This window comes from Akebia trifoliata, chromosome 16 (assembly GCF_017979445.1).
Source record: "Akebia trifoliata isolate Shusen 1 chromosome 16, ASM1797944v1, whole genome shotgun sequence".
In the NCBI taxonomy this organism is placed as follows: domain Eukaryota; kingdom Viridiplantae; phylum Streptophyta; class Magnoliopsida; order Ranunculales; family Lardizabalaceae; genus Akebia; species Akebia trifoliata.
Genome location: NC_141390.1, coordinates 16,535,251 through 16,554,796, shown reverse-complemented (window position 1 = coordinate 16,554,796; position 19,546 = coordinate 16,535,251). Strand labels below are relative to the sequence as shown.

Sequence of the window (19,546 nt, the reverse complement as noted above, 5' to 3'; positions counted from 1 at the left end):
ATGTGAGGACCAATGCCACAAACTAAAAGAATACGAAAATAAAATGTCTCATTAATGCATACAGATTTTTATGGTTCACTGCCAATAAATATCACTACATCTGTCGAGTGGCAACAATTGTGTAGAAAAAAACAAAATAAACCCAAATCAAAAAGAAAAATTACTTGCAGATCACAAGTTGCAGGTTGTGGTGTGATTATCTTTTGAAATGAAAGGCAATTACAGTATCCATTGTTAAAATAAAAGCCTCCCTTGTTGGATTCTTTATGTGAACTAACAACTAATATGATTCAGCATGTTTCCAAAGAAATTTTTGTGTTTCAATGTTGTAGACACTTTTAAATACAACTAAACCAGACTTTTCCATAACTCAAGCTTAGCTTCATGTACCTAAAAGCCCACATAAATGTAACCTGCTTTAATCTTTCTAAAATAAAACAGAGTAAAGAACTTCAAAGCCATTAAATAAATAAAAAAGAAAAAAATACATACATAAACAGACCCAATAAATGAGAAAACCCTAACTCACAAAACCCAAATGCCAAAACTCCAGAAATTATCAGAAGCCAAAAACACCCAGATTCAGAAAAATGGATCTCAAAGCAAGTAAGGCCAACAAATAGTTGGGAGTTCAAAGCCAGCAACAGACTTTCGTTGCGGGTCCAAGTGATGGGCCAAGACTGCAAGGGGTCATAAGAACATTCTTCCTCAATATTTAGTAAAGCGGTTAAGAGACAAGGCATATGGTGATAACTTCATTTATTTTATTTTTCTACTATTACATTAGTTAAAGGGATGTGGAATTCTTTTGTTGAATTTTGGGTAGGAAAAGTATGTAGTGCTGCAAAAACACCATTACTGATTGGTGTGTGGAACCATAGGCTGTTTATGTGGTCCACCCATAATTCAATCTAGACTGCTTGATCAACCCAATATATGATAGAAATTATAGGCTTGCTGTAATAACAAATAAATGAAAAAAAGGATAGCACATTGTATAACATGACACTGCGATTTCATAGGCAAAGAATTGATGATTAAGAAGGATTTTGAAGGCAATTTCTTCACCAATTAATTACTAAAAAGAAACTGCAGTAAGCATATGCATCATCATACATAGATTACTTATTTGAAAATGAGACACACCTTAGTTTTGATAAAACAGTGTCTTTGAAAGCATGAACACGCTTGGCTTCTGAGTATACATGAGCAACCCACTGGGACATACAAAATTATACAAAAAAAGCTCAATTAGATAAGACATTGTTGGCATCATCATCTAAAAGTAGTAACAACTAAGACGATTATGCTTAGTTCACGTAAATGGTCAAGGGAAAAAATCAGATAAATATACAACTAAATGCTATTCTGCCATATTTAAGGTTATTTGGACGCAACTCGATGTTACTTTACATTTATATAAGATCAATGCTATTCGATTTGCCATTTGAACAAACACTTGTTCAGGTTTGTACTGGTGGATTTGTCTTGTAAACCTTGAATCTCTTTAGATCCAATTAATGCACATTTTCATGTTAAATCCATATTCGATAAATAGAAATCATAATTATTTCAGTAATTAATGCACATTTTCATGTTAAATCCATGTTCTGTAAATTTATGTGTCTTTTAGAACAAAAACGATAAGAAATGTTTAATTTTTCATACATAAACCACAGAAAATAAAGATAAAGAGTAGAATGCTTGAAATTAGGATCATACATCGAAAATCGATAGGAATCCTTCTCAGATGTTGAATTTTTTTTAAAAATTATTGGTTTCTACCCAGATTCAGTGTTTCCCTGCCAATGAACAAGCCTGAAACTTGAAATTCAATATAAAAAAAAAACATTGAAAATTTTTATAAAAAAAAATCAAAAACTCTATAAAATATCTTCACAAATAAAGAGTCGTACCATGATGATTGTTAGAAATCCTCAAATAGAATTTGAAATCTCACAGAGAAACTGAAACCCTAAAATGATTTCCTTCTGTACCCATGTATTGAGAGTCTAAGACCGATCGAGAGGAAGATAGAGCTTCGTAGGATTTGAGAAATCGAAGAACACTTGATTGAAAACGAAGATGGAGCTTCGTTAGGTCTAAGAATCAAAGAACAATATGAAAATCGAAGATAGAGTTTTGTTAGAGTATGAGAAATGCGGTGAAATCAGAGAACAGTTGATCGAAAACGAAGATTAAGCTTCGTTAGGGTTTCCGTCACTCTCGTTCCTGTTCGAATTTGAAATCTAGAAGGCTCCTCTAGAGTTTATGGATCTAAAATCTGATCTTGAGAAACGGACCTTCACAAGGAAACGGTTGGAACCCGTTTTTCATAAAAAACGGCCACGACCCGTTTCATAATTTTGTTCCAAATTCACTATTTTCTTGTAGTAAGGGAAAAAATGGGTTTGATCTAAGGTGATGAACTCCCAAATATAAAATTAAAATTCATAATTGATAAACTACGTTTTTGAATTTTCTTTTTTCAAAATTCTTAAACTTTTGTCCGATATGTCACTGTGGCATTGGATTATGGTTTTCGATACCACAAGTAATAATGTAGTAAGAATTAAACTTTCCTTTATAATTTAAAAACTTGAAATCATGCTGGCATGAGCGCCTGACTCCTTATCGAAATACATCACCTTGAGGAAAAACTCTTGCCTCAAATAATGTTTAGTTGGCGTTTACTATTTGAAAAGCGAGTTGTGATTGGCACCCCAAATTTTACTTAGTACATTCTAACAAAAATGAAAAAATAAGAGAGTTGATATTGGCACCCCAACTTTTACTTCTTACACCCCAATTAAAAAATTAATTAATTAATTAATTGGTGAAAATAAGTAAAAGTTGGGGTACCAATAGAAGCTCTCTTGTTTTTTTTCCACTAGATTTCTATTTTTGGGTTTAGGATCTTACATGAGCCTAATCATAATTTTAAACAAAGACTGAAATTGTTTGAACAATTGTCATGTTGTTGAGATAATAATTTGAGCCAAACCTTTGTAATGTTTGAATAGTGCATTGTAATCTTTAATTTGCATGTGATAAATGATTCAAGAAATTGGGATGTAATAAGTAAAAGTTGGGTGCCAATAGAAACTGTCTTTCTCTTTTTTAGATTGTGATTTTTCCCAAAACATTTGTAACTTATGTCGAAATTCCAATTTTAGTACAATGTTCATTTTAATTCCCAAAACATGTTTTTCTAGTGAATTCGTCCCTTTTGTAATCAACGAATTCATTGATAAATTACTAATAAGATTGTTGATAAGGCAAGATTGTTGGTATTTTATCAACAAATTTGTAGATTATAAAAATGAAATATTCATTGTAAAACCATGTTTTGGGGATTAGAATGAACAATATACCAAAATCGAAATTTTGTCATATTCAACGCACGAAATGGAGATTCACCCTTTTAGATTTCTATTTGTTAGATTTCGAATTTTATATGCCTAATCTAAGTAATCAACAACTGCTCAAATTTGAATGTGTTATAATGTTTTGTAATGTTCAAGTAATAGCTTGAGCTAAACTTTTGTAATGTTTTGATTGAATGGTGTGCTTTAATGTTTAATTAGGGAGTGATACATAATTTAAGAAATTGGGGTGTAATTAGTAAAAGTAAGGGTGCCAATAGCAACTATCTTTAATAAACCCTACACTTGCCTTGAATAGAATAATCCAAGGTATTCTTAAACAAGGTTTCCTATTTAGTACACACTACTACACCTATACTTGAATTTGGATCTACTTGAAAGTGTCAAAAAAAAGAAACCTTTGTAAGTATAACGGTTTCCTATTTAGCAATAAATTTTTTTATCGTTGTTTGTTAAAATCATATTGGACTTTTCTAATTATCTCCATTAAAGAGTACTTGACTTAGATAACAGAATCAGATTCTAGTTTTCTAAATTTATTTACTAAACATTCTGCAAATTTTTGCTTGGTTAGTTACCCTCCATTATGGTTTTAAGTTTTAACTAATGAGTAAGGATGATCCAAAACAGTGTCCCGGTGTATGTGGTGTGTAGGAATTTAAGTCAGTGGGCTCCAATGTGTTTGTTCTCCAATAAAAACGTGCCACATATACAGTAACGAGACACCATTATGGATTCACTCTTAGTAATAACTAGTGGGCCCTACACGTTCAGGCTGTATTATCCAAAATTCAAACAGAAAAATGATGAATGAAATAAAATAGAAATATGCAAAGATATTATATATTACTCTTGTATAAAAATAACTCTAATGGAGAATTCAGGAATGATGTTAACCAAAATATCATATATATATATTTAATACTTGTTAAAATTGAAAGTGCCTTCGATCCGCGGGGTACGCGGATCCGCTTTTGACCCTTGAGGTTTGGGAGTCGCCACCTAGTTATTACGGTCTAGGAACCAATTTGACCCTACAATGGATAAAAAGAACTAATCTACTATAGAAATCTGAATCCGGGGATCATGTTACAGGGTTGGAAGGTGTTAGGCACCAACCCCGCCCGGCCAATGCCGGTCTCTACTTATCCCAAATATAACTACATCGCTAATGATAAAACCTAGATTAAAAAAATAATAAAAAAAAACCTTACCTTCGATCTGCAAAAGTACTATTCCCTCAGATCTGAAAAACAGTTCCTTGTACCGTACTCCTTGCTTCGTTTTGTCTCCGGATCTGATTTCTGATCTCCGAGGCAAGGTGTCTCCTTCTTGGATCTGGATGCTTTGAATTTGTGGTGGATTTTTGGGATGTTTTTGGGAGGTTTTTGGGTGTTTTTTAGGCTAAAATCGGAGTTGGGGTGTTTGGGAAGGAGTTGGGACTCCAAAATTAGGGTTTTGGAGGGGTTGTGGAGGCTTCTTCACCTACTTTTTCTAGGATTTTTTCTTTGATCCGAAAATAGGGTGTGGAGGCTCCTATTTATAAAGTTTTTGGAAGCATTTAGGGTTTGATTAGAGTTTCTTTTAGGGTTTCAATTAGGGTTTTGACTTAGTCTCTAGGGTTTTAGGGTTTTGACTTTAATCTTATGAGATTGACTTGATTAGTTTTAGATTAGGATTTGGATTTAGGGTTTTGACCTTAGTCTTATGAGATTGACTTGATTAGTTTAGATTAGGGTTTTGATTTAGGGTTTTTACCTTAGTCTTATGAGATTGACTTGATTAGTACCTTGACTTCAGTCTTGCTTGATTGACTTTAATTTTGACTTCAGTTTCACTTGATTGACTTTAATACCTTGACTTCAGTCTTGCTTGATTTACTTTTAATTTTTGGAGAACCCCCTTCTATTATATCTTTAATTCTTTGGACCCCCAAATGGAGGGGTCCTTAAAGAAATATCCCACGAACCCTCAACAATTTTACCCGAAAGTCCGATTGATCAATTTTTTAGGTTCAAAATTTTAAATTAATTTCATTAATGTTTTACTTTAATTATTTAATGTTTTATTTATTAATTTCGAATTTTTTTAATTATTAAAATTGTGAAATTATCATTTTGCCCTCGGAGAGGATTTTTTACGTTTTAAGTCGTTTTTCAATGTTTTAGGATGTTTTGGAATCAATTTTTCGTAAGGAATTTAATGGGAATGTTGGTTTTTGTCATTTATGAAGTTTTTGTATGAAATGATTGTGAACTTTATGAGGGGTATTTTCGTAATTTTGTCAAATTTTGTAAAAATTGGCGAAGTGGTTTACTTGGTTTCGATTTGTTGTTTAATGTGTTTGAGTGGGTTTTCCTAAGCGTAATGCAGGCTCTAGGGTTGTTTTGATGTTAGGGGTAATTTGATAATTTTAGTGATTTTTATCGTGAAGCTTCTTTTTGGTTTGCAAGATGATGATTTCTATGTTTCTAGGGTCGTATTTTCCTAGCGTAGCGTGGTTTCTAAGTTTTGTCAGTTCGAGATACCTCATCCGAATTTCTGAAACATATCTGGTAACAAAATAAAGCATTGGAATAGACATCCATCATTGGGAACCTTTGCGATCGGGTCGACGAGTTGATTAATCAGGCGAATGCAAAAATGAGGTGTCTACAGATGCCCCTCCTTGGCAGAGGGTTGAAGCAAACTAGATAGTAAATCTATTTTGGTAGATAGTGCAATATCAGAATGCCAAAGCTAGTGACAGTTCATTTTGCAGCCTGATTTAGCAATTCGTCGGGGTGTTCGGATCCTTGAGGGTAAACTCTCCCCGAACTAAAAGAAAATGTCAGGTCCTTGAGCGCGAGCTCTCACTGGCAGTGTCAAATCCTTAAATTTAAAAAATTCTCATTGACTGATATAACAACTGTGCAAGTGTGTGATTTAAAATCTGAGATAAATTTGAGTAAAATATGAGTATAATTTGAGCATAATCTGAGCATAAACTGAGCATAATTCCGAGAAAACTTTCGACGAAAACTGAGCAAAATCCAAGATAACCCTTGGCGGCATCTGAGCAAAATCCAAGATAACCTTTGGCAGAAACTGAGCAAAATCCAAGATAACCCTTGGCGGCAACTGAGCAAAATCCAAGATAACCCTTGGCGGAAACTGAGCAAAATCCAAGGTAACCCTTGGCGGCAACTGAGCAAAATCCAAGATAACCCTTGGCGGTAACTGAGCAAAATCCAAGATAACCCTTGGCGGAAACTGAGCAAAATCAAAGTTAACCCTTGGCGGCGACTGGCGGAGCATAATCCGATCAAACCCTCGGTGGCATTTGGCTGAGCAAAATCCGAGATAACCCTCGGCGGCAACTGGCTGAGCATAATCCGAGCAAACCCTCGGTGGCATCTGGCTGAGCATAATCCGAGCAAACCCTTGGCGGCAACTGAGCAAAATCCGACATAACTCTCGGCGGTAACTGGCTGAGCATAATCCGAGCAAACCCTCGATGGCATCTGGCTGGGAAAAATCCAAGATAACCCTTGGCAGCAACTGAGCAAAATCCGAGATAACCTTCGGCGGCAACTGGCTGAGCATAATCCGAGCAAACCCTCAGCGGTAACTGGCTGAGCAAAATCCAAGATAACCCTTGGCGGTAACTGAGCAAAATCCGAGATAACCATCGGCGGCAACTGGCTGAGCATAATCCGAGCAAACCCTCGGCGGCAACTCGCTAAGCAAAATCCAAGATTACCCTTGGCGGTAACTGAGCAAAATCCAAGATAACCCTTGGCGGCAACTGAGCAAAATCCGAGATAACCCTCGGCGGCAACTGGCGGAGCATAATCCGAGCAAACCCTCGGTGGCATCTGGCTGAGCAAAATCCGAGCAAACCCTCGGCGGCAACTGGCTGAGCAAAATCCAAGATAACCCTTGGCGGCAACTGAGCAAAATCCGAGATAACCCTCGGCGTTAACTGAGCAAAATCCGAGATAACCCTCGGCGGTAACTGGCTGAGCATAATCCGAGCAAACCCTCGGTGGCATCTGGCTGGGCAAAATCCAAGATAACCCTTGGCGGCAACTGAGCAAAATCCGAGATAACCTTCGGCGGCAACTGGCTGAGCATAATCCGAGCAAACCCTCGGCGGCAACTGGCTGAGCAAAATCCAAGATAACCCTTGGCGGCAACTGAGCAAAATCCGAGATAACCCTCGGTGGCAACTAGCGGAGCATAATCCGAGCAAACCCTCGGTGGCATCTAGTAGAGCAAAATCCGAGCAAACCCTCGGCGGCAACTGGCTGAGCAAAATCCAAGATAACCCTTGGCGGCAATTGAGCAAAATCCGAGATAACCCTCAGCGGCAACTGGCTGAGAAAAATCCGAGCAAACCCTCGGCGGCAACTGGCTGAGCAAAATCCAAGATAACTTTTGGCGGTAACTGGCTGAGCATAATCCGAGCAAACCCTCGGCGGCAACTGGCTGAGCAAAATCCAAGATAACCCTTGGCGGCAACTGAGCAAAATCCGAGATAACCCTCGGCGGCAACTGGCTGAGCATAATTCGAGCAAATCCTCGACGGTAACTGGCTGAGCAAAATCCAAGATAACCCTTGGCGGTAACTGAGCAAAATCCGAGATAACCATCGGCGGTAATTGAGCAAAATCCAAGTTAACCCTTGGCGGCATCTAAGCAAAATGAATAAATCTAGGAAAGAGTGGATGAATCTAAGAAAAAATGAATAACTTGGGAAAGAGAAAGTAAGGAAAAGAAAGATTGAATCTGGGAATGAACAGATCTGGGAAATAATGATGAATTTGGAAAGGAATGATTGAATCTAGGAATGAATAAATCTGATAAATCATTAGTGAATTTGGAAAGAATCATGGAAATAATGAATTAATCTGGGAATAAATTCTGAGTAGAATAAAACTTAAAGGTTGAGAAAATATCTGGGAAAAGATCTGAGTTATCAACCAGTTTTACGATACTTTTATAATAAAAAAAAAAAATTGAATAAACACTAATGGAAAGAAAGTTTAAAAAGAAAAACCTTGAAAACTTCTGTTCAAAACATATTAGGCATCTCATTCTCTTTAGGCACATGTTCCAAAATGATCTTTAAATCAGAATTTCTTTCTTCTTGATAAACCTGGTTTGACAATATCTGGATTTATTGAGATGGTTAATTTTTATTAGGTCAAGATTGCTCAACAGACAATTCGAACGCATGAAACATAACAAGAACTTCTACGACTGAGATAAAAAAAATGCCTTTTATTTAAAGATGACGAAGAATAGACAAACATGCTTGACTCAAGTGACCTCATCCTTTGAAATTCTGAGACTCTTAAGAGCATCATATGTGCAATTTTTATTTGAAAAACTCAAAATTTGATGAACATTGAAAGTTTGAATTTTTCTTTCGAAGTTTGAAATTAATCTGTCTTTCTCCCTTTCAGATCATTTAATCTAATGAACATTCCTTCGAAAATCAAAGATGATTTCGATGTCTTTTGAGTTTTGACTTTGATATTGTCCTTCGTCTGATCTTTCTACTGCGGCATGAGCCTTAAAGGAAGTTTCTTAGATTCTCCTCTAAGATTCTTCTTTGATGGTGCCTTAACTTTTGCCAGAATTGCCCTTCTGGGTTTTCAATCTAGCAGGTTAGGAATTTTTTTTTTCATACACTCTTCTTTTTGCTTAGACCGTCCTTTCGGATTTTCAATCTAACGAGCTTGCTCTGGCTTTTGTCCAGATCGCCTTTTCAGGTTTTCGATCTAGCGAGTTTTTTTTTTTTTTTTTTTTTTTTTGGCTCTGATTGTTGCCAAAGTTGTCCTTTCAGATTTTCAACCTTGCGAGCTCGCCTTAGTTTTTGCCTAAGTCACCCTTTTCGGGTTTTCAACTTAGCAGGCTTTTGCTTTTCTTCATTAAGAGATCCTTATTAGCGATAACACAAACTTCCCTTGACCATTTTACGTAATACCCAGGAGGACTTTTTAGGTGGGCTTAGGAAGGTTTAGAAAGAAAGGATATATGGTTCAAAATCCCCAAAAAATGCCCCTAGTCTAATGTACTCTCCATTTCTAAGTATCTTCTTTCTTTGATTTTAAAAAGAAAATGCCCCTAGTTTGGCATTCTTGATTTTCTTTCTTCTATACTTCGGATGAAAGAAAAATACTCCATTCTTTATTCATTTTTTTCTAGGAGTAGAAATCTTTTTTTTTTTTTTTGAACCGGGATTGAAGTAACTTCTCAAGTTGTCTATGTACCCCAATTTAGTTTGGGATCAGGTCTAAACGTAGTTCGAAATACCCTCCCCTAGGTTGGTTGGTTGGTGTGGTTTAGAAAAAAAAATGGTTATCTTTTCATATTGGATAGAGGGGCTAGCAAAGGAAAATATATATATTTTTTTTGAAAAAGGGTGAGATTGGGAAAAGTGCATCGATTAAAGAAAGGCATCCTTAAATGGGGCATCACATAATTTGATTGAGGTTAGTTAATGCTTTGCCTTATACGGTCTCTTTGATGATAACTGATCTGCCCTAGTTGAGATCAAATTTCTAAACGAGTGATTTTATTTTTAACATTGAGTACTTGAACTGGTCTTCTCTTATAGTGTTGATTCTGGCTCTTAGAGATAGTATTTTTTCTAAAGGAAAAATTTTTGCCCCTTACTTGATGTCCACTTTTTGGCATCCATTATAATGTTCATTTCCTTAACACCCGGGATGGTAAATTCTGAACGCTGTGATCTTGAAGTGTTTAATCCAATTTGATGGATTACTCATTGGTGACATTTGGTTCTTCTGAGTGTAATTCACGCTCCAAATTTTCTCTCTCTTGACCATGACTCCCTCGCGATGTGATGTGTCTTCGAACTGTCAAATAACCTCTGATTCTAGAGATATATGTCGTACCCATATCATTAGACCAAAGATTCATTGTTGAAAAATATTAATGTTCACATTAGGCGTATCCTCATAGGATCATGCGAAAACACCTCTGAACTCCTTAAGTAAGTCCATTATTTTCTCATGTTCTTCTAGGGATTGGACAGTTTTGATTCGCATTCTCAAGAATTATCCTTAGATTCAATTTTTAATCAAATTCATTTTCAACATTTGAAGACTTGTTGCACACATGATAATCGAAAGAATCTTTTTATTTCATTGGAATGGAAGGATTCCATTATTAACCTAGAACAATGACTCTTGTAAAAAGAAATATTCTTTGAAACTTGACACTACTTGAAAATTAATGAGATAAGAAATAATGGAAAAACTAGGACAACTAAATGATATTTTATCCAACAGACTCAATATTTCACTTAAAGGTTATCTTCCCTGCGTCGATGAGGTCTTGAATAGCATGGCGGAGAGATATACATTTGTCGGTGTAATGACCTGTAATTTGGTGAAACTCGCAGAATTGGTGACTTTCATCATTACTTTGAGAGGCATTGGGTACGAATTTAGGCTGTAATAATCCTTTCTTTATTAACATCCTCAAGGCGATACTCAAAGTCATCCCGAGATTATCAAACTTTCTTCTAGGATTGGATTGTTTAATAACGTTAACTGTCGATTTTGTTGGATTTGAGTTAGCGACCTTCAGACTAAAATGCTTCATAAACTCTTCCATGATTTCTTCCCAAGTATGAAGTCGAGACTGTATTAACAATATAAGCCATTCAAGAGCGGGTCCTTTGAGAGTGGTGCAAAATAATTGTGCCATTTGTTCACTTCCTAAACCTCGAAGATGCATGTCACCAACATATGAGCATATGTGAGTTCTTGGACAGGAAGTTCTATCGTATTTAGGCATGCTTAGTAATTCATATTTTTTTGAAGTATTGATTCTAGTCGTCGAATCCCTTCTATGTCTGTCTTCGTTATCTTGGCATGCCCCTATCGGATGGCATTGGCAAACATGATTCATCTGGTTCACAAAATCTTGTATGATTTGACGTAGATTAACCGTGTTGAAGATTGATAATCCTTCGGAAACAAATTAGAGATCACGTTCAACAAAGGTAAAAGATTTGACCAAACAATAGAGACTATGCTTAGGCAGCAAGTTAGATGACTTGACAGAATAACCGAGATAAAGATACAAAATAAGATGATGTAGAATGTCTTAGAGCAATTTCGACCAAATAAAATATTTCATTTTTTTATTAAATCCGGATGCATCCTTCATCATTACCAGGTTTACCAAAATAAGAAATAAATATAATGACCTAAGTCCGATGGACAAAGTGATACGACCAATTTAATTCATTTGATCATGTAAAAGTTGAAAAAAAAAACTTAGTCCAAATAGGTCAATCGATTAACTACGAACTAACTAGATCCATAGGTATTTTAGTACATTTCCAAGGTCCATGTAAAAATAGATTTTTTTGTAAGTCATTTTCTATGAAAGAATAAATCATTTTGTAAATTATTTGTCCCTTATTTTCTGAAATTTTTTTTTTTGGAAAATCTTGTTCTTATGAAAAATATTTTTTTGGGAAACGTTTTTTTTAGAAAACATTTTTTCTAGAGAATAACACTTTTTTTTTTTAAAAACACTTCTTTTAGAAAATATTTTTTCTGGAAAATACTTTCCCTTTGTAAACTATTTTTCTTCTTTGAAAATTTGATTTCTATTTCGATTTAAATGGCCCTGTCCATCAGGATTGTTGGATCGAGTTGGGCTGGGTCATTTGCAAGAGATGGATTCTTTATTGGGTCGGTGCACCCATTTTAATTTTCAAAAATAACATTTTTTATCCTTAAGGACAATCATACACTCTGATGTCATCATTCACATACATCCATTTCATCATTCACATGCATTCTGATCTCATCATTCACATACATTCATATCAATCACAAAGTCTCATAAAATTCCATTAAATGAACAACCTAGGAACATCCAAGATAAGTTCGAGTCGTGACCTACTGGGAAGGTTTCTAGACTCTAAGCTTACTACGTGCAATGCATTTTTATCTAGCCACCCTTGCCCAAGCACACCTATATACCTTTCGATACGTGGTGACTTGGTTTGATATACCGTGTAGATGATAATCTAAAACCTCAATTTACTTCTCTGAAGTCAAAAACAGCCAGTTTGATCTCCAGTTGAGAGGTGGCGCACAATGCTGAGCAAGGGCCCACTTAAATACCTCTCGTCTATAATAGACGTAGTCTATCCCCCTCGTACAGTAAAGTACAGCGGGGCAAGATCTTGCTTAGGCACCGGTTTTGACCAAGAAGTGCAATTGATATACTTAGACTATCTTTTATACCTACGGGTACGAGTCAAGAGTTGTAGCTTTCATAAATGGTTTGGCATCCCACGAGGGGACCGACCACGTACTAGTACTACGTTGGCAATCGGGACATGTGACTGTGTGGCTTACAATAGGTCAAAGGCTCAGATTGCTCCAGCCTGGGTGCATCAACATACTTCTCAGAATCACCTGATCAGATGGTATTGATGCCCCCAGTTTGATATACCCTAAGGTACGTGACTGGAGTTGTGGGTTTCATGAATGACGTCGCATCTCCGAAGAGACCGGGCCACGCACTAGTGCCACGTTAGCTAAATGGGACGTGTAAGTGAGTAAAACAGTAAACGTGCATGTGGTGTGCGCAAAACAGGATGGGGTGTGCCCGGGACCTTTTTCAAACAAATGGGCCCATGGATTCAATCAAACCAATCATATATTTAATCAAAACCAAAATCATTCAAATCATATGAATATTCAATTAAGATCACATTATTCCCAGCACATAAGCACATTAACATTACGATCAACATCAATCATGTATTTCAAGCAAGATCATGGTAAATTAATCAATAAATATGGCATATGATAATGATCAAACAAACATTGCAATAAGCATATTTTTTATAATTTTTAAGGTCCAATCAATGATCACTTTTGGGTGATCCAAAATAAATCGAGATTCCAATAGGTGTTACATTGATGATAGAATGACAATGGTTGAGATGAGCTCACTCTCAAAACATTAATTGTGCCAACATTAGATAAATTCAGATTTTCTGTGAATTAGGAAAATACAATCTGAACTTGCATCGATGATATCTAAGGATCCCGATAACGAAATCGAGTGAACTCAAGTTCTAAATTAATCTACTCAATGAGATCTACATTTTATTAATAGGTGTCCAGACTTAGTTCTCACCAGAATATTCTGTAAAAACGTTTTAACGTTGCTGTCCCAACTTTCATTCAGAAATAATTCCAGATTTACAGATTGAACTTGCATCGATGATATCTAAGGCTCCCGATAACGAAATCGAGTGAACTCAAGTTCTAAATTAATCTAATCGATGAGATCTACATTTTATTAATAGGTGTCCAGACTTAGTTCTCACCAGAATGTTCTGTAAAAACGTTTTAACGTTGCTGTCCCAACTTTCATTCAGATATAATTCCAGATTTACAGATTGAACTTGCATCGATGATATCTAAGGCTTTCGATAACGAAATTGAGTGAAATCAAGTTCTAAATTAATCTAATCGATAAGATATACGTTTTATTAAGAGGTTCCCAGACTTAATTCTTACTAGAATGTTCTGTAAAAAAGTTTTAACGTTGCTGTCCCAACTTTCATTCAGAAATAATTCCAGATTTACAGATTGAACTTGCATCGATGATATCTAAGGCTCCCGATAACGAAATCGAGTGAACTCAAGTTCTAAATTAATCTAATCGATGAGATCTACATTTTATTAATAGGTGTCCAGACTTAGTTCTCACCAGAATGTTCTGTAAAAACGTTTTAACGTTGCTGTCCCAACTTTAATTCAGAAATAATTCCAGATTTACAGATTGAACTTGCATCGATGATATCTAAGGCTTCCGATAACGAAATTGAGTGAACTCAGATTCTAAATTAATCTACTCGACGAGATCTATGTTTTATTAAGAGGCTCTAAGACTTAATTCTCACTAGAATATTCTCTAAAAGTGTTTTAATATTTCTGTCCAACCTTCATCATTCCATCATTTTCATAGGTCAATTTGAATCTTTCATTATTTAGGGGTCATCAAAAAGTGATCCTTAATTGGAGAAAAAGAAATGCAATACCCAAAATCATCTACAATCAAGATAAAAAATAAATAAATAGAAAAAATAAATAAAATAAATCAAACTAAATAATAAAAAAATAGTAGGTCATCTTTGCAATGCTCCCATACTTGGGGTTTTTCAAGTTTGATCCTCAATAGTCCCCAGCAGAGTCGCCACTGAAAGCGCCCTCGATCTGCGGGGTGCGCGGATCCGCTTTTGACCCTTGAGGTTTGGGAGTCGCCACCTAGTTATTACGGTCTAGGAACCAATTTGACCCTACAATGGATAAAAAGAACTAATCTACTATAAAAATCTGAATCCGGGGATCATGTTACGGGGTTGGAATGTGTTAGGCACCAACCCCGCCCGGCCAATGCCGGTCTCTACTTATCCCAAATATAACTACATCGCTAATGATAAAATCTAGATTAAAAAAATAATAAAAAAAAACCTTACTTTCGATCTGCAAAAGTACTATTATCTCAGATCTGAAAAACAGTTCCTTGTACCGTACTCCTTGCTTCGTTTTGTCTCTGGATCTGATTTCTGATCCTAGAGGCAAGGTGTCTCCTTCTTGGATCTGGATGCTTTGAATTTGTGGTGGATTTTTGGGATGTTTTTGGGAGGTTTTTGGGTGTTTTTTAGGCTAAAATCGGAGTTGGGGTGTTTGGGAAGGAGTTGGGACTCCAAAATTAGGGTTTTGGAGGGGTTGTGGAGGCTTCTTCACCTACTTTTTCTAGGATTTTTTCTTTGATCCGAAAATAGGGTGTGGAAGCTCCTATTTATAAAGTTTTTAGAAGCATTTAGGGTTTGATTAGGGTTTCTTTTAGGGTTTCAATTAGGGTTTTGACTTAGTCTCTAGGGTTTTAGGGTTTTGACTTAGTCTCTAGGGTTTTAGGGTTTTGACTTTATTCTTATGAGATTGACTTGATTAGTTTTAGATTAGGGTTTGGATTTAGGGTTTTGACCTTAGTCTTATGAGATTGACTTGATTAGTTTAGATTAGGGTTTTGATTTAGGGTTTTTACCTTAGTCTTATGAGATTGACTCGATTAGTACCTTGACTTCAGTCTTGCTTGATTTACTTTTAATTTTTGGAGAACCCCCTTCTATTATATCTTTAATTCTTTGGACCCCCAAATGGAGGGGTCCTTAAAGAAATATCCCATGAACCCTCAACAATTTTACCCGAAAGTCCGATTGATCAATTTTTTAGGTTCAAAATTTTAAATTAATTTCATTAATGTTTTACTTTAATTATTTAATGTTTTTCTTTAATTATTTAATGTTTTATTTATTAATTTCGAATTTTTTTAATTATGAAAATTGTGAAATTACCATTTTGCCCTCGGAGAGGATTTTTTACGTTTTAAGTCGTTTTTCAATGTTTTAGGATGTTTTGGAATCAGTTTTTCGTAAGGAATTTAATGGGAATGTTGGTTTTTGTCATTTATGAAGTTTTTGTATGAAATGATTGTGAACTTTATGAGGGGTATTTTCGTAATTTTGTCAAATTTTGTAAAAATTGGCGAAGTGGTTTACTTTGTTTCGATTTGTTGTTTAATGTGTTTGAGTGGGTTTTCCTAAACGTAATGCAGGCTCTAGGGTTGTTTTGATGTTAGGGGTAATTTGGTAATTTTAGTGATTTTTATCGTGAAGCTTCTTTTTGGTTTGCAAGATGATGATTTCTATGTTTCTGGGGTCGTATTTTCCTAGCGTAGCGTGGTTTCTAAGTTTTGTCAGTTCGAGATACCTCATCCGGATTTCTGAAACATATCTGGTAACAAAATAAAGTATTGGAATAGACATCCATCATTGGGAACCTTTGCGATCGGGTTGACGAGTTGATTAATCAGGCGAATGCAAAAATGGGATGTCTACAAAAATATAATTTTTAAAAAATTATTTTGAAGATGCTTAAGTAGGAATCACAAAAGATTTTTTAATATAATAATTGGTAAAATTAAATTTTAATTAATTTTTTTTTAAAACTGTGTCAATATCTTCAATTTCCTTACTTTTAACAATATTAATATTTAAAATATTTGTAAATATAATAATTATTAAAATTTAATATTTAATTAATTTAAAAAAAATACTTCCATAACAACATTAATATTTATTAATATAATAATTGTTAAAATTTTAATTTTTAATTATTAAAAATATTTATTACATTTTTATGTAAACAAGAAAATAGAAGGTTATAAAACTTAAGAAGAAAGTTTGTACTGTGATTATTCAAAAAAGAGTTATAGGCATGAGATTACCTTCCAACAAAAACAGAATGTCTTGAGGGTTCCCTCCAAAAGACAGATTCAATCAAATAATCTTTTTGTTCAAGAAATAGAGAGTAATTCTTCAAAAAAGATTTATAGGCATGAGATTACCTTCCAACAAAAATAGAATGTTTTGAGGGTCCCCCCCAAAGACAGATTCAATCAAATGATCTTCTTGTTCAAAAAATAGAGAGTACCTGGTTTAAAGGAGCAACTTGTTGATGCCTTTGATCAATTTAAAGTAAAAGCTTTTTGTCGCCTTGCATTAATCCAAAGATATATGAGAAATTTTTTTTTTCAAATATGATGATTTTTGGGTAAAATTCGTTAGAGTGTTGGAGAAGAAGAAACATGGTCGAATATAAATAGTAAAGGAGGTGACTTTTGGGAGAAGAGTCGTGAGTCGTGAGAATTATTGCTAATAATGATATGTTAATATATATATATATATATATTAACATATCATTATGGGTCTCGTTCAACACCCTACACTTTACCTAAGGGTGTCAATGGATAGCCGAAATTCGAATTCGAAATTTCGGATATTATTCGAAAATTTCGGATATCGGATTCGGATTCGAATCTTATTTTAAAATTCGAATCAATTTCGGATACGAATTCGGATATCGCAATATCCGAATTCGATAATATCCGCTCCGATATATATATATGTATTCTGTATTCATGTTTTACAACAAAACATTTATATATATATACATATCCTGTATATTCGTGTTTTACAACAAAATTTTAATTTCTTTTTATCTTCTCTCACCGACTCACCCTCAACCACATGAACCAGTCGAAACCCTCCTCAACTACACGAACCATTTGGGGTTTCGACCGTGCGGGGTTGCGACTCCTTCTCCGGCCGGCGAGCATGCAGGTACGTACTCTTTCTCTCTCTCTTTCTCTCAATAAAACCCATTTTTTCGACGGTACGAACTTCATAACCGTCGTCTTCTCCTGCCGAAGAGCATCAACAATACTCTCTCTCTCTCTCTCTCACGTAGAATAAAACCCCATTTTTTTTATTCAAATTCGAATGGAGTTGAAAAAAATAAGAAAATCAATTTTTTTTTTTTACAGATTCGAATAGGTGGAATTTTACTCACACACAGAGTAAAATCTCATCATCTTCAGCCCTCATCCCTCATCGTTTTCCACGATCTCAACCCCTCACTGTCGGAATCTTTCTCAACGGCTCACCTTCGGCATCGACGTCCATTGACAGGTAGAATCGTTCGAAATCTCTCTCTCAAAACCCATTTGATTTTCTTTGGTTTTTTTTTTTTGAATAAATTTCGGATAGTTTTCGAATTATAGATTTCGTATTCGAATCGGATAATATCGGATATCCGATAATTTATTCGGATACGAATTCGAATATGCGTTAGTGATATCCGATCGGATTCGAATTCGAATTCGGATATAACACTATCCGATCGGATATCTATCCGTTAACAGCCCTAACTTTACCCTATGTGTTTTGTCCTACATGGGTTAGAAGCTTAGGAATAGGCTGATTTTTGGTGAGGAGATCATTATCACCAAAAATCAGCCCATTCCAAAACTTCTAACCCCATAAAAAATGGACGGTCCATGATTTTTCAACTTGTAAACATGGGGCTAGAAATTTCGGAATGGGCTGATTTTTTTTGTGAGGAGGATCTTCTACGGTTAGAAGATCCTCCTCACAAAAAAATCAGCCCATTCCAAAATTTCGAACCCATGTAGGACAAAACACGTTAAGTAAAGTGTAGGGTGAAGTGTAGGGTGTTGAACATTTCCCTATATATATATATATCAATAGGCCACTAAGAAAGATTTTTTAATATAATAATTGTTTGAAAAATATTTTTTAATTAAATTTAAATTATTTGTTATTATAATAATTGTTAAATTTTAATATCAAATTAATTTTTTAAAGGAAAATCATGTTCATATCTTCAATTTTATAATTTTTAGCAACATTACCATTTAAAAATATTTGTCAATATTTAATATTTAATTATTTTTTTATATTTTTTATAAATAGAAAAAATAAAAAGGTGTAAATATAATAATTATTAAAATTTAATATTAAATTAATTTTTTAAGGAAAAATCATGTTCATATCTTCAACTTTTTTATTTTTAGCAACATTACAATTTAAAAATATTTGTTAATATTTAATTATTAATAATTTAATTTTTAATTATTTTTATAAATAGAAAACATAAAAAGATTTTAATATAATAATCGTTAAAAATATAATTTTTAATTAATTATTTAAAAAAATTACTTACACCATTTTGAAGAGACGTGTCTGTAGACATCAAAATTTAAACGGGCCCCTACAACCTTCTAAGTTAAGAAAAAAAGCCCACCAAATCAAAATTGGGCCCACAAGTCTAAATTGGAGGTCCATTTATCGGGACGGACTTCATATGTTTGGGTTTGAGTTTTCGTAGATAAAGCCCATGATCCAACAAATCTAAGTGATCCATATTAAATATCGAGCCTTATACCTAAATAAATGGGTTTGGCCCAATAATAATCCATAAAATCCTTAAATGAGATTTGGACAAATTTAGTTTCTTAAACAAATCAATTAAACTTCTTTAAGTTGGGGTATAATTGGAAAGCTAAAAGACTTTTAAGTCTATAAATACAAGGGCCTCTCTCATTGAAAGGGGATCTGGATCACTTTCTCTCAGAAGACAGAAGCTCTCCCCTAGAGAAGAAGAAGCTTTCAAGTCTTCCTCTAGAGACAAAGCAAGGTTCTTCAGAGATCCAGACTCCGACTAAAGAGGAGATCA

At 34.7% G+C, this 19,546-nt stretch overlaps 1 long non-coding RNA gene across 10 annotated transcripts in view; it reads right to left on the bottom strand.

Moving 5' to 3' along the window:
- The window catches only part of LOC147382651 (uncharacterized), a 39,113-nt gene that overhangs the window by 2,591 nt on the left and 16,976 nt on the right, over positions 1–19,546 (bottom strand). For 6 of the 10 annotated variants that reach the window (XR_015173304.1, XR_015173298.1, XR_015173300.1 and 3 more), the window contains one exon: positions 1,147–1,217. This is a non-coding gene — a long non-coding RNA (uncharacterized LOC147382651). Of the gene's footprint in view, positions 1–1,146; positions 1,218–1,722; positions 1,825–1,916; positions 2,692–19,546 lie in introns of those variants that run through there. The other 4 variants (XR_015173307.1, XR_015173306.1, XR_015173305.1 and 1 more) reach the window with 4 other exon arrangements.